Source organism: Theropithecus gelada, chromosome 16 (assembly GCF_003255815.1).
Source record: "Theropithecus gelada isolate Dixy chromosome 16, Tgel_1.0, whole genome shotgun sequence".
Lineage (NCBI taxonomy): Eukaryota > Metazoa > Chordata > Mammalia > Primates > Cercopithecidae > Theropithecus > Theropithecus gelada.
Genome location: NC_037684.1, coordinates 34,196,629 through 34,209,262, shown reverse-complemented (window position 1 = coordinate 34,209,262; position 12,634 = coordinate 34,196,629). Strand labels below are relative to the sequence as shown.

Genomic DNA, 12,634 nt, shown 5'->3' with positions numbered 1-12,634 from the left:
TCCTGCCTCAGCCACCCGAGTAGCTGGGATTACAGGCATGTGCCACCACACCCGGCTAATTTTGTATTTTTAGTAGAGATGGAGTTTTACCATGTTGCCAAGGTTGATCTCAAACTCCTGATCTCAGGTCATCCACCCGCCTGGGCCTCCTAAAGTGCTGGGATTATTGTGTAAGCCACTGCGCCTGGCCTCAATTTTTTAAAAAGAGAAAAAGCAGCAGCCCAGCCACCTGCCTCCTGCAGTCTTCCCTCTGCCCGTCATTCTCAGGGTGTCTGGGAGCCATTCTCGGGCTCCCTGGGTGTGTGTTGGGGGTGGACGGGCGCAGCCCCACCAGCCGTGCCACATGGGGGCACTTCCTAAAGTCTCTGCTGGGAGGGGCTGGTGGAAGGCTTGCCTGGGGACACTGGGACTCACTCTTTCACCTGAGGGGACGGTTAGCTCCTAAGGTCTGGTCCTCACTGGCCAATAGCCTCAGGTTGGGGTGGGAGTTGGGGGTGGGGGCAAAGTAATGCTGTGGTGGGGCTGGGGGAGCATGGACTCTGTCATCAGACAGAACAAGTTCACATCCTGGCTCCCTGCTGCTGAGCTGTGACTTAGGGCACGTTATCTAGATCTCTCTGTGGCCGCTTCTTATCTGGCAAATGGGTATACTAATTCCACCCTTGGCAGGTTTAAATGGCATAATTTACCAAAAAGCTCAGGGCATCTAGTAGATAACACAGGCTGACTTCCTAAGACCTGTTATTATCATGAGACCCAACATAATGGCAGAATCCTGACCAGGCTGTCTTAGTGATTGAGGACTGATGGTGACGAGATGTTCCCAGCTCTCCTGCTTTTCTCAGACTGCTCAAAAGCCTTCCTCCCCTCATCCTCATCACCCACCCCTGCCTTGGCCTACCACAGCCTCCCCACCCCCACCCCCAGCCTTTTGCTATGCACATCAGAAAGTGTGGTAATGTGGGAAATCATATTTCCTTTCTTTTTTTTGAGACAAGGTCTCGCTCTGTCACCCAGGCTACAGTGCCATGGCACAAACATGGCTCACTGCAGCCTTGACCTCCTGGGCTCAAGTGATCCTCCCACCTCAGCCTCCTGAGTGGCTGGGACCACAGACATGCACCACCGCACCTGCTAACTTTTTATTATTTGTAGAGATAGTGTCTTCTTCCTACGTTGCCCAGGCTGATCTCCAACTCCTGGGCTCAGGAGATCCTCCCCTCTCAAAGTGCTGGAATTACAGGCATGAGCCACCACGCCTGGCCAGAAATCATATTTTCTGAATCCCAAATCAGAGTACATGGCATAACCAAAATATTTGTTCTTTTACTTTATTTTATTTTTTCTCCAGAATTTAAGAAAATCCGAAATGTAGTTTGGTCAAAGGTTGGACTTTTGGGAACATTTTGATGGCTAGTGTTGATATTTATCACAGCTAGAGAGGGCCGGAGGTGCTCCAGAAGGTGAGGCATGGGTTAAATCACTTTGAATCACACGGGGAGAAAGCTCATGTATTCACACCCCCTGTTCCATTCTCCTTCACTCCTCCTGAGGATCCTCAAAGAGAAAGTCTGTTTGGTCCTAATATGACTTCAGCACCTCTCCAACACTTGCTAAGATCCTTTTCTAATAAAGAGAGAAAGTCACACATTCAGAGCCTTTGCAGGGCCATAATGTCTGGTTAGAATGAAATCTCATTGTTGAAAATGAGTAAATCTAAAGTCTCCTTTTCAGTTGATGTTATTAAGAACAATGCACATCAGTGTAAAGAAAAGTGTTCAGAAAATAGCAGAACAGGTCGCATGCAGCTACAGAGTGGAGGTGGCATGGAAATCCCTGGAGTCTGGAAAACACCGGAACACGGGACAGCAGAGCTGTGGGCTTGCAGTCAGGGTGCCCTGCAAGTGCCAGTCTGTGTAGTCAGAGCATCTTGGTTGGCCAGAGACCCTGTGGGTGAGCGAGGCTAGAGCTGGCAGAACCCCAGAGCTGCACCTGGAAGCCACCTGGCTATGAGCTGAGATGACCCCCAGTGTCTGCTCTGCCTCAAGGTTCCGGATAGGCCATCTGGGGTGGCCCATCCAGCCTTAAGAGTGGGTTGGATGACAGAGGAGCCCAGCACTAGGCCCCTGTGACTCAGATACTGACGTTGGAGGTAGAGGTGGAGGAGGAAGCGTAACTGTCTTCCAGTTGTCCAGAAAGACTGGGCAAGGTCCTGGGTCACCTCTCTGTTCTAGGCCCGTCAGAGGCTTTCTTCAGGGTCTGGGAGAAGACGGGGGAGCCCCGGAGTGGTGGGATCAAGTTCAGACACCCCTGAGCACTGCTCTTGAGTCAGGCAGGTCAGGCCCAAAAGGTGCGTGGGCCTCAGGGAGCCACTTGTTCCCCTCCGGTTCCCGTCCAGTGAAGAGCAGCAGAGGAGGGGACTGGGAAACCAGGGTTCCAGCTTCAGCTTTCTCCTGACTGACTGTGTGTCCCTGGACAAGGCACTCACCCCCTCTGGGTCTCAGTGTCCCTCCAGGTTGAAACTGCCAAATGAGTTCTTTGGGTTCTGTAGGCATTGATTGGATGCTCTGCCTCCCCGTGATCCCTGAGGCCAACACCCTTTCTGTTCCTGTCCCCTTTCAGGGCAGAGCAGGACACGTGTGCCAGAGCTGGCTGCAGGCCTCTGGCTACCCCAGCCTTCAGCAGAGGCTTGTCCTCCTAGGTGAAGGGCTGTCCATGCCCAGCCTCGTGAGGCCTGCATGGTTTTGGGCAGTGCCCAGTGGCACTATTGGCAGGCTCCAGGCACTAAAGGAAGAGGCCAAGACCCTGAAAGATGGGGGAGGAAGACAGGGAAGGAAGAGGTGCCTGCAGAGAGGGTGCCGGTGGCTGCCCCTCACGAATGTGCCAAAGGTTGCCAACTTGAGTTTAAGCCTTGGTTCCAGAACACAAAGGCCCCTCTCTGGGGGCCTTAACCCCTCGGAGCCCCCACCCCTGGGCTGGCTGAGCTGCCCCAAGGGAACTAGTCCCAGAAGGGCCTGGTTGTTGGCTGCGAAGTGGCTGGGAGGGAAGTTTTAATGATACACAACACAAGACACAGGGGGGAAAAGAGAGAGGGGGTGGTGGAGGAGAGAAGGGAGGCTGGGGGGAGAAAGAAAGGCCTCCTGCCAGGCGTGTTGCCAGGAGACGGCCAGGCAGCCAGAATCAGCCCTGCTCTTTTCACAGTTGGCTTTAAGCACCGAGAGAAAGCCCGGGCCATAAAGGGGGACATGTGTTGCTGGGTGTGTAAGGCTAGCCTCTGCAGTTAGGGGAGCCCCTGCCCCCGCCCCTGCCGCTGCACCGAGAGAGCCCCTTGCGCCCCCAGCCCTGCCCCCGCGCCTGGGGGTTATGGATGAACGATAGAGCTGCCGAGCAATGGAAAAGGCAGGGGTGGCCCTGGTCTTCCAATGTCGCAGTCACTTTGGGGGTGAAACTCACCAGCTGGGGCCCCAGGGAGCTGGCAGGGGCTGGCAGGGCGGGGAGGCCTGGGATTCCAACATGGCATGTCCACAGAAAAGTATTCCTATTGGCTCAGGACGGCCCATCCAGGTGGGGGCTGGGGGTGGGGGTGTCTGCATTTCTAGGAATCCTCAACAGGGCACTCAGAAGGGAGCTGACAAGTCCCAGAAACCTGCATTCTGGCTCCTGGTTCTTGTCACGGATGCCATAGTGGGAACAGCCCCCTTTAGGCTGCACCTTGGCACTTGGGTACTGTCCCTGCAGCGCAGTGACCGCTGTGTCCCTGAAGAGTCCACCACACAGCCAGGAAAGAGCAGAAAGAGGGGGAGGGTTGTTGACAAAACAAGGACTCAAGGATCCTAGGCCCTGGCTGCCTATCCAGAGAGATGTCAGTTGAAGAGTGACATGGTACTCTCAATACAGAGGACGTCAGCAAACGGGGAAGCAGCGTGTACGTGGAAGCTGGGCCTAAGCCCTGACGGTTCAAGTGAGCTCCCTGGGTGATGGCTCCTTCCATGTGTTCTTACATCCCACTGGAAGCAAGCTGCAATTTCTGTTGCTTCTTGTATCAATTGCATGAAAGGAAGGGCAGTTTCTTTTGATCCTCTGGCATGCCAAGGCCTGAGTGCCAGTCCTGGGAGCCTTACCAGCCCTCTAGGAAGAATCAGAGGCGAGTGTTAGGGAGGAAGGGACAGCCAACACACCCCGATTCCCCACCTGGTCACCTGGCCGCCTGACTTCTCTTTGAGCTTTCGGAGGCACTGCTGGAGGCCGACCTGAGCTCAAACTCAAACCCCAGTCTCCTGCTCGGTGTGGTGGGCAGCCCTGCTTCCCCGGCTCACGGAGTGAATGAGAGTGTGTGTGAGCCAGTTCTGAACAAAATCAGGAAATCACTGTGTCTTCCAAGAAATCTTTGACTCTGTGCCTATGTGTGCACTGAGCTGTCTCCCAAGTGAGTGAGCGTCCTGGAAAACAGGCCTCCCTGGGGAAGAAGTGAGCCAGCCTGCCTGCTGGAAACGGCTGGGGGCTCCTGATCCAGAGGCTTACTTTTCCTCCAACTTCCTTCACCTCTTTTTTCTGGCTGGAGTGTGTGGTTCTGCTAGTTCTGGAGTCTTTCCTGTCCCCATTCTGGACCATGTCCCACCCCAGGTATCAAGAATGGCTCATACCTGTAATCCCAGCATCTTGGGAGGCTGAGGCAGGAGGATCACTTGAGGCCAAGAGTTTGAGACCAACCTGGGCAGCATAGTGAGACCCTGTCTCTGCAAAAAATTTAAAACTAAGCCAGGTGTGGTGGCATGTGTCTGCAATCTCCGCTACTCGGGAGGCTGAGGGGAGAGGATCGCTTGAGCCCAGGGATTTGAGGCGGCAGTGAGCTAGGATGGCACCACTACACTCAAGCCTGGTTGATGGAGTGAGACTCTGTTTCAAAAAATAAAAAAAGAAAATGACTTACTTCCAGAGGGGCCGAATCTCCATGAGGTGGTAACCAAAAGGGTAGATTTGCCGACCCTTAGGGGGAAGTGGTGTCCCGGGCAGTGACTGGAGAAGCAGGTGGTGCCTGGGTCTGACTGCAGGAGGGAGGCCTTCCGGGTTCTGCCTCCGGGAGAGGGCAGGCTGCTGGGGAGGGTGCGCATTAGGAGATGGAGAGATAGGCCACCAAGGAGCCCACTAGGGCACCGGGCAAGTTCTGCTAGGCCCGCCGAGGCATGGCTGGGCTTTACAACAGGGGGTACGGAGCTCCTTGAGTGGAAAGCTCCTCTCGCTGGCTTGCCCCTGATTTCATCCCAAGAACGGTCAACTCTAGCAAGCACATATACCTGCTGGGCTGTAGGCAAAGGCTCAATCCGGTCCCTGAGGCTGGGCACAGGCTTGGTCCTTCTCGCCTGTCCTCCCCTTCCCTGTCCTCTGTCATACCCCTCCCCCATGCAGGGGAACCAGTTTTAACCCGGAAGGCTCCCTGTGCCCTCTCACAACTCAGCACCCCTGTTATTCCTTCAGAACCCCTGGCCAGCTCCCAAGGGCTTCTTCCCCCCCACCCTCATATACTCTTAGAGTCTGTGGCTTCTGTTTCTCTAGCTTGTTCAGGGAAGAGTCCCTGGAGGCCCACCTTACTGCCAGAAGCACTCCAAAAAATGGCCTCCCCCAGGCAGCACCAAACTCCCCAGATTGACCCTCAGTCTCCCTTCTTCTTCTTCTTTTTTTTGGAGACAGGATCTTGCTCTGTTGTCTAGGCTGCGGTGCAGTAGTGCCATCAGCGCTCACCGTAGCCTCCATCTCCTGGGCTCAAGTGATCCTACCACCTCAGCCTCCTGAGTAGCTGGCACTACAGGCACACACCACCACACCTGGCTAATTTTTTTGATTTTTAGTAGACAGATGAGGTCTTGCCATGTTTTCCAGGCTGGTCTCAAACTCCTGAGCTCGAGCAATGCTCCCACCTTGGCCTACCAAAATGTTGGGATTAAGGCATGAGCCACCTCACCCAGCTCAGTCTCCCTTATTCTTAATGAGGGGACCATGAGTTAATCTCTCAGGTCCACCCTCACCTCCTCCAGGAGGCCTCCCTAATTTACACCCCTCCCTCTTTGTGCCTTCTAGCTTCTCATCAGTGTTGTCATTCCTGACCTAGAGTGGCCTTCAGCAGTTGCCAAGATTTGTCCCCAAAGCTCAGGGCTGGTGGTCAGGTGGGTTAGGGATGAGTTGTCAGGGGTTGGGAGAGTACCTCTCCTAATGCAATGAGGAACAGATCCAGCTGGGTTGGAGGGAAGGGAGGAGGGCCTGGGCCCCCTTAGCCCCCTTCACTCCTCACCTCTGCACCCCTGCCTAGACTCTTGACCAGGAAGTTGAGCTAAAGGAGAGTGGAGACAGGAGACAGGGCCCTTCTCTCTGGGATAGGACTCTCCCCATGGGGCTCTTCAGAGGTGGGGCCCCTGGGAGTCCCTGGACCTTAAAGGTATTGTGCCCACACATTCTGGATGGGGCCTGCGAAGATGGTCAGGGTCATAGTGCCACCTGCTGGGGCTCCCGGGAACAACAGCTGGAGAGACGCTGACATACGTGTGTGTGTGTGTGTGTGTGTGTGTGTGTGTGTGTGTGTGTGTGTCTCTCTCTCTCTCTCTCTCTCTCTCGGTTGTGGTGGTGGTGGGGTAATTAATAACACCTCACCACAGATCTTAAAATTCACCTGATATTGAACCCTCACCCCCTTTCCAAGGAAGCAGCCAAAAGAGCGCAGAGGAAATGATACTGGAATTCAACTGGGGCTCCCAGGGAAAGCCAGGGCCACAGGGACGTGATTGCATGCCTTGGAACTAGTGTTTTTTGAACTTCATTCACAAAGCCTGGTTTCTAGGGATGGTTTATCTTTTCATGGACCTAGAAGGAAAGTGGAGATTGTTCTTTGTGCTTCTATGTGAAATGGGGTTTCAAGGGCAAAAAACAAATAAGCACTTTGGATATCTTTGTGTTTTATTACATTGATAAGAGGAAGAAAAGCATGTTACATTGTAAATGTCGATGATTAGAAACAGTCCAAGGTGATCATTGTAATGTCAATTTCTGAAGCAGATGGGAGAAATAAGTAGGATAATGAAATGAATAAGCACGGTGCCTCTCACTTGCTAAATACTCTGCATGTTGGGAAATTCATTGATAAAATGAAACCCACTGTAGAGAAAGTGATTGGCCTTCTTGGCAAGCCAGGCTGGAGGTGAGCAGGGTTGGCCAGGGTCATGGGGTGATGTCTTGGTTGGAAGCCACCAGGTGCCCTGTGTCCTGCTGAGACACAAGTATGCTGCTCAGTAACTCCCTGGGATTATCTTTAAAAAGCTAGATGTGTGAATAAAGAATTTGGGGGATTACATTTTTGGTTTGTAAATGAAACCTTTGCTTTAGGAAGAACGCAGCATAGGACCCTTGCAAGTATTTCTTTTTTCTTTTTCTTTTTTTTTTGAGACAGAGTCTCGCTCTGTCACCTAGGCTGGAGTGCAGTGGCGCGATCTCGGCTCACTGCAACCTCCACCTCCCGGTTCTAAGCAATTCTCCTGCCTCAGCCTCCCAAGTAGCTGGGACTACAGGTGCCCACCACCACGCCTGGCTAATTTTTGTATTTTTAGTAGAGATGGGGTTTCACCATGTTGGCCAGACTGGTCTTGATCTCTTGACCTCATGATCTGCCCGCCTTGGCCTCCCAAAGTGCTGGGATTACAGGCATGAGCCACCGTGCCTGGCTGCACCTTGCAAGTATTTCACATGACATTTGTTTTGCCCCCTTCATCCCTTTACTTATATAACCAAACTCCACCTGCAGTGACAAGGCTGGCCTGATAACCTACTCATGTAGCCAAATGCAGATGCTTCTTAGGCAGAATTTGGAGAATAAATGGGAGAATATTTGGGGGGCTGAAGAGTGGGACTGATGTTGGGGAATCAGCAAGCACCAGGCCACCATCTTGGTGTATGACATTTGTTTCCCCATCGAATCCTCACTAGAACCCTACACAAGAGCTGCCGCTTCCACCCTCGTTTTACAAATAAGGGACTTGTGGCCCAAGCAGGCTGTGTGACCTGTCTGAGGTCAGAGTCCTGATAAAGGCTAGAACTGGGATGTGAACCCAGAGAATCTGGGGTGACTCCAAAGGGCTGAGGCTGGGAACATAGGAAGGTGGTGATGCCCCTGCTGGGAATGTGCCTGGGGGAAGGTTTGGAGGGATGGCTCATGGTCAGTGGGATTTAGTTTCCCACTCACCAGGCAGAGGACTGACCTGGTATGTGCTTTCAGGGCTGACATGCACAATTGTGCATGTTGTGCACTGCAAAAGGTTACCCCACATATGAGGACACTGTGCACATCACAGCCATATTTGCAGTGACTGTTTTCTGACAGTTGGAAATAAAGTGCCTGGAAGAGGAGGGACCTCTTTCTAAATCACTTAGAGGGGCTTCATGGGTGGGCGGCCTTTTCCACATGTATATCACCATCTTCCTCCACCCAAGGGAGTGAGCAGGTACTGGGGCAACTTCAGTCCATTGCTCCAACCCCTGTGTTGAGGGGGCGGAGGAAACTTTTGCATTTTCTGCTCCCTCCTCACTTCTCCCAGAGGTCATGGGAGGAGCAACAGACAGCAAAAGCCTTCTCTGTGTCACTGGCCCTGCTGTTTTTTTTCTCTCTGAGGCATCTGGATGAAGATTCAGGCTCTTGCCATCCCTGCAGGAACAGGATTGCATAAGTGGGGAGGGAAGGAAGGAGAAGAGAGGAAGAGTCCAGTGGGTCAGCAGGTCAGAAGAGATAGAACAGGGACTGCCTTAAAAAAAGAAAATCATAGACCAAGTGTGGTGGCTCATGCTTGTAATCCCAAGTCTTTGGAAGGCCAAGGCAGGAGGATCACCTGAACCCAGGAGTTCAAGACCAGCCTAGGGAACATACTGAGACCCCATTTTACAAAAAATGAAAACATTAGCCAGGCATGGTGGTACTTGCCTGTAATCCCAGCTTCTCAGGAGGCTAAGGCAGGAGGATCGCTTGAGCCTAGGAGGTCAAGGCTGTAGTGAGCCATGATGGTGCCACTGCACTCCAGCCTGGGCAACAGAGCGAGACCCTGTCTCAAAGTAAATAAATTAATTTAAAAAATTAAAAATAAAATGTAAAAAGTACATATACACACACATCCACTTATATGTAAAATGTCATAGATCATTTGGGTTGTTGTAACAAGCATGTAAGTATATCAAGTATATCAGCCTTCAAGCAGATGCAGTCCATAAAAATCTGGGTTTACAAAAACAGATAGTTTGGCATAGAGGCCTGGGCAGAGAGAGGGGATTAGTCACCATATAAAATGGTTTCCAGGGAGTCGTTTTCTTTTCTAAATAATTTTGTTTTGTTTTTTGAGATGAGTCTCACTCTGTCGCCCAGGCTGGAGTGCAGTGGAGTGATCTCGGCTCACTGCAACCTCCACCTCCCGAGTTCAAGCCATTCTCCTGCCTCAGCCTCCTGAATAGCTGGGATTACAGGTGCCCACCACACCCAGCTAATTTTTGTATTTTTAGTAGAGACAGGCTTTCACCATGTTGGCCAGGCTGGTCTCGAACTCCTGACCTCAGGTGATTCACTTGCCTCGGCCTCCCAAAATGCTGGGATTACAGGTGTGAGCCACCGCACCTGGCCTCTAAATAATTTTTTTTTTTTTTTTTTTTTTTTTTGAGGCAGAGTCTTGCTTTGTTGCCCAGGCTGGAGTGCAGTGGCCGGATCTCAGCTCACTGCAAGCTCCGCCTCCCGGGTTCACGCCATTCTCCTGCCTCAGCCTCCTGAGTAGCTGGGACTACAGGCACCCGCCACCTTGCCCGGCTGGTTTTTTGTATTTTTTAGTAGAGACAGGGTTTCACTGTGTCAGCCAGGATGGTCTCGATCTCCTGACCTTGTGATCCGCCCGTCTCGGCCTCCCAGAGTGCTGGGATTACAGGCTTGAGCCACCGCGCCTGGCGCCTCTAAAGAATTTTAAGTGAATTTCCAAGAGTTTCAAATATGATTGTTACGTTTATGGAATGCTTATTCTATTAGCTCTGAGCTCATGCTAGTATGTCTGTGGCATGTGACCCAGCATACACTCTGTCCTTGTGGCCACTGCCAATGGGCTAGCTGTGGGTACCTGACCCTTGGCACCCTTAGCCCTGGGCGGGTCCAGCTAGCACTGGTGTGGTGTCCCCTTTGTTCTCAGACACTTGCATCAGGAGGTATGGCAGATGCCACTGGGCCCCAAAGCCGTATGACTGTAGCACAACACAGGCATCAAGGCAGCCATTACTGCCATGAACCGGCTGTAAATTCTTGATATATATAAAATATATGTATATATTTTTTATTATACCTTAAGTTCTAGGGTACATGTGCACAATGTGCAGGTTTGTTACATAGGTATACATGTGCCATGTTGATGTGCTGCACCCATCAACTTATCATTTACACTAGGCATTTCTCCCAGTGCTCTCCCTCCCCCAGTCCCCCAGCCTCCAAGAGGCCCCGGTGTGTGATGTTCCCTGCCCGTGTCCATGTGTTCTGATTGTTCAGTTCCCACCTATGAGAACATGCAGTGTTTGGTTTTCTGTCCTTGTGATAGTTTGCTGAGAATGATGGTTTCCAGCTTCATCCATGTCCCTGCAAAGGACATGAACTCATCCTTTTCATGGCTGCATAGTATTCCATGGTGTATATGTGCCACATTTTCTTTTCTTTTCTTTTCTTTTTTTCTTTTTTTTGATATGGAGTCTCACTCTGTCACCAAGGCTGGAGTACAGGGGCATGATCTCGGCTCACTGCAAGCTCTGCCTCCCGGGTTCATGCCATTCTCCTGCCTCAGCCTCCTGAGTAGCTGGGACTATAGGTGCCTGCCACCATGCCCAGCTAATTTTTTATATTTTTAGCGGAGATGGGGTTTCACCGTGTTAGCCAGGATAGTCTTGATCTCCTGACCCCGTGATCCGCCCGCCTCGGCCTCCCAAAGCGCTGGGATTATAGGCATGAGCCACCATGCCCGGCCCATTTTCTTAATCCAGTCTATCATTGATGGACATTTGGGTTGGTTCCAAGTCCTTGCTATTGCGAATAGTACCACGATAAACATACGTGTGCATGTGTCTTTATAGTAGCATGATTTATAATCCTTTGGGTATATACTCAGCAATGAGATTGCTGGGTCAAATGGTATTTCTAGTTCTAGATCCTTGAGGAATCGCCACACTGTCTTTCACAATGGTTGAACTAATTTACACTCCCACCAACAGTGTAAAAGCATTCCTATTTCTCCTCATCCTCTCCAGCATCTGTTGTTTCCTGACTTTTTAATGATCGCCATTCTAACTGGCATGAGCTGGTATCTCATTGTGGTTTTGATTTGCATTTCTCTGATGACCAGTGATGATAAGCACTTCTTCATGTCTGTTGGCTGCATAAATGTCTTCTTTTGAGAAGTATCTGTTCATATCCTTTGCCCACATTTTGATGGGGTTGTTTATTTCTTGTAAATTTGTTCAAGTTCTTTGTAGATTCTGGATATTAGCCCTTTGCAGGCTGTAAATTCTAAGCCTCAGGAAGTGGGTGTGAGTAGAAGTGGAGGAAGAAAGCAGCCGGTTCTGTTTTCCAACTGCATTCTCCTTTCCTGTGCCCCTGTGTAATCACCATGGAACCCCTTTCCCGAGGCTACTTCCAACAGGAGGCAGAGGGTGGGAGAATTCAGGTCAGAAGGCTCATCCCTAGGAAAGAGGGTGCCGACAGACAAGTCTCCTTGGAGGCCTGACAAATCAAATTTACCATTTATTGAGCACCTACTATGTGCCAGGAACACTACACACAAGATTTCATTTAATCTTCACAAGCAGCCCAAAGAGCAGCTTTCTCCCTATGTACATTCGGAGAAACGGAGGCTCTGAGAGATTGTAAGGGACTTTCCCAAGGTCACTCAGCCAGGAAGGAAAGCCAAAAGGCCAGCCTAGGTATCCTGGCAGTCCAGGACCAGAGACACTGCTGCGAGGCTTCCCAGTGGGAAGAAGAAAAGTCAGGCATCAATATTCATCCCCGAGTGAGAGTTAAGAGTTCAGCCCTGTCCCAGGCACCTCTGGGCGGGAGGGTGGAGAATCCGAAAGAAAGAGGCCCCTCCCTGGTCCTCAAGGTCGTGCCAACAGGCCAACTAAGCCATGTTCCAAATTGAGAGTGGGTTAAGCAACAGGGCTTCGGAGAAGGGAGTGCCGGGGGCTGCAATGCCAGAGGGTTCCTTGAGGAGACGGGGCTGGTGGGGTGTTTAGGGGCTGGCTGGGAGCAGGACCGGGAGGAAAGGACCCCCTGGACTCGGGAGTGCGGGGTAGATGGAGGCAGGGGAGATGGAGGCTCTGCAGTGTGAGGCAGGTGGACGGGGAAGCCCGCATCCAGCTGAGAGACCTTGAGCAACCACGTCCTCCTCTGAGCTCCGCGTTTGCCGTGTGCAAAGTGAAGGGGTAGGCCGACCTCGCAGGGCCCTTCTTGCTCTCCTCTGCGGTGTGTGGGGGGGTCTCTGGTCCGCGGGAGGACAGCCCCTGCTGCGCCGAGCGTCCTCCAACGTCCGCGGCCACCGCAAGCAGCGCTGACCGGCAGGGGGCGCTCCTGCAGAAGGCTGGCGGCGGTGGCGCC

At 52.0% G+C, this 12,634-nt stretch overlaps 1 long non-coding RNA gene across 1 annotated transcript; it reads right to left on the bottom strand.

Moving 5' to 3' along the window:
* Positions 1-1,315: 1,315 nt before the first annotated feature.
* LOC112610316 lies at positions 1,316-3,787 on the bottom strand. The gene is made up of 3 exons (XR_003116308.1): positions 3,454-3,787; positions 2,146-2,259; positions 1,316-1,626 (listed from the first exon to the last, which is right to left on the bottom strand). It is a non-coding gene; the product is annotated as an uncharacterized LOC112610316 (long non-coding RNA).
* Positions 3,788-12,634: the final 8,847 nt, after the last annotated feature.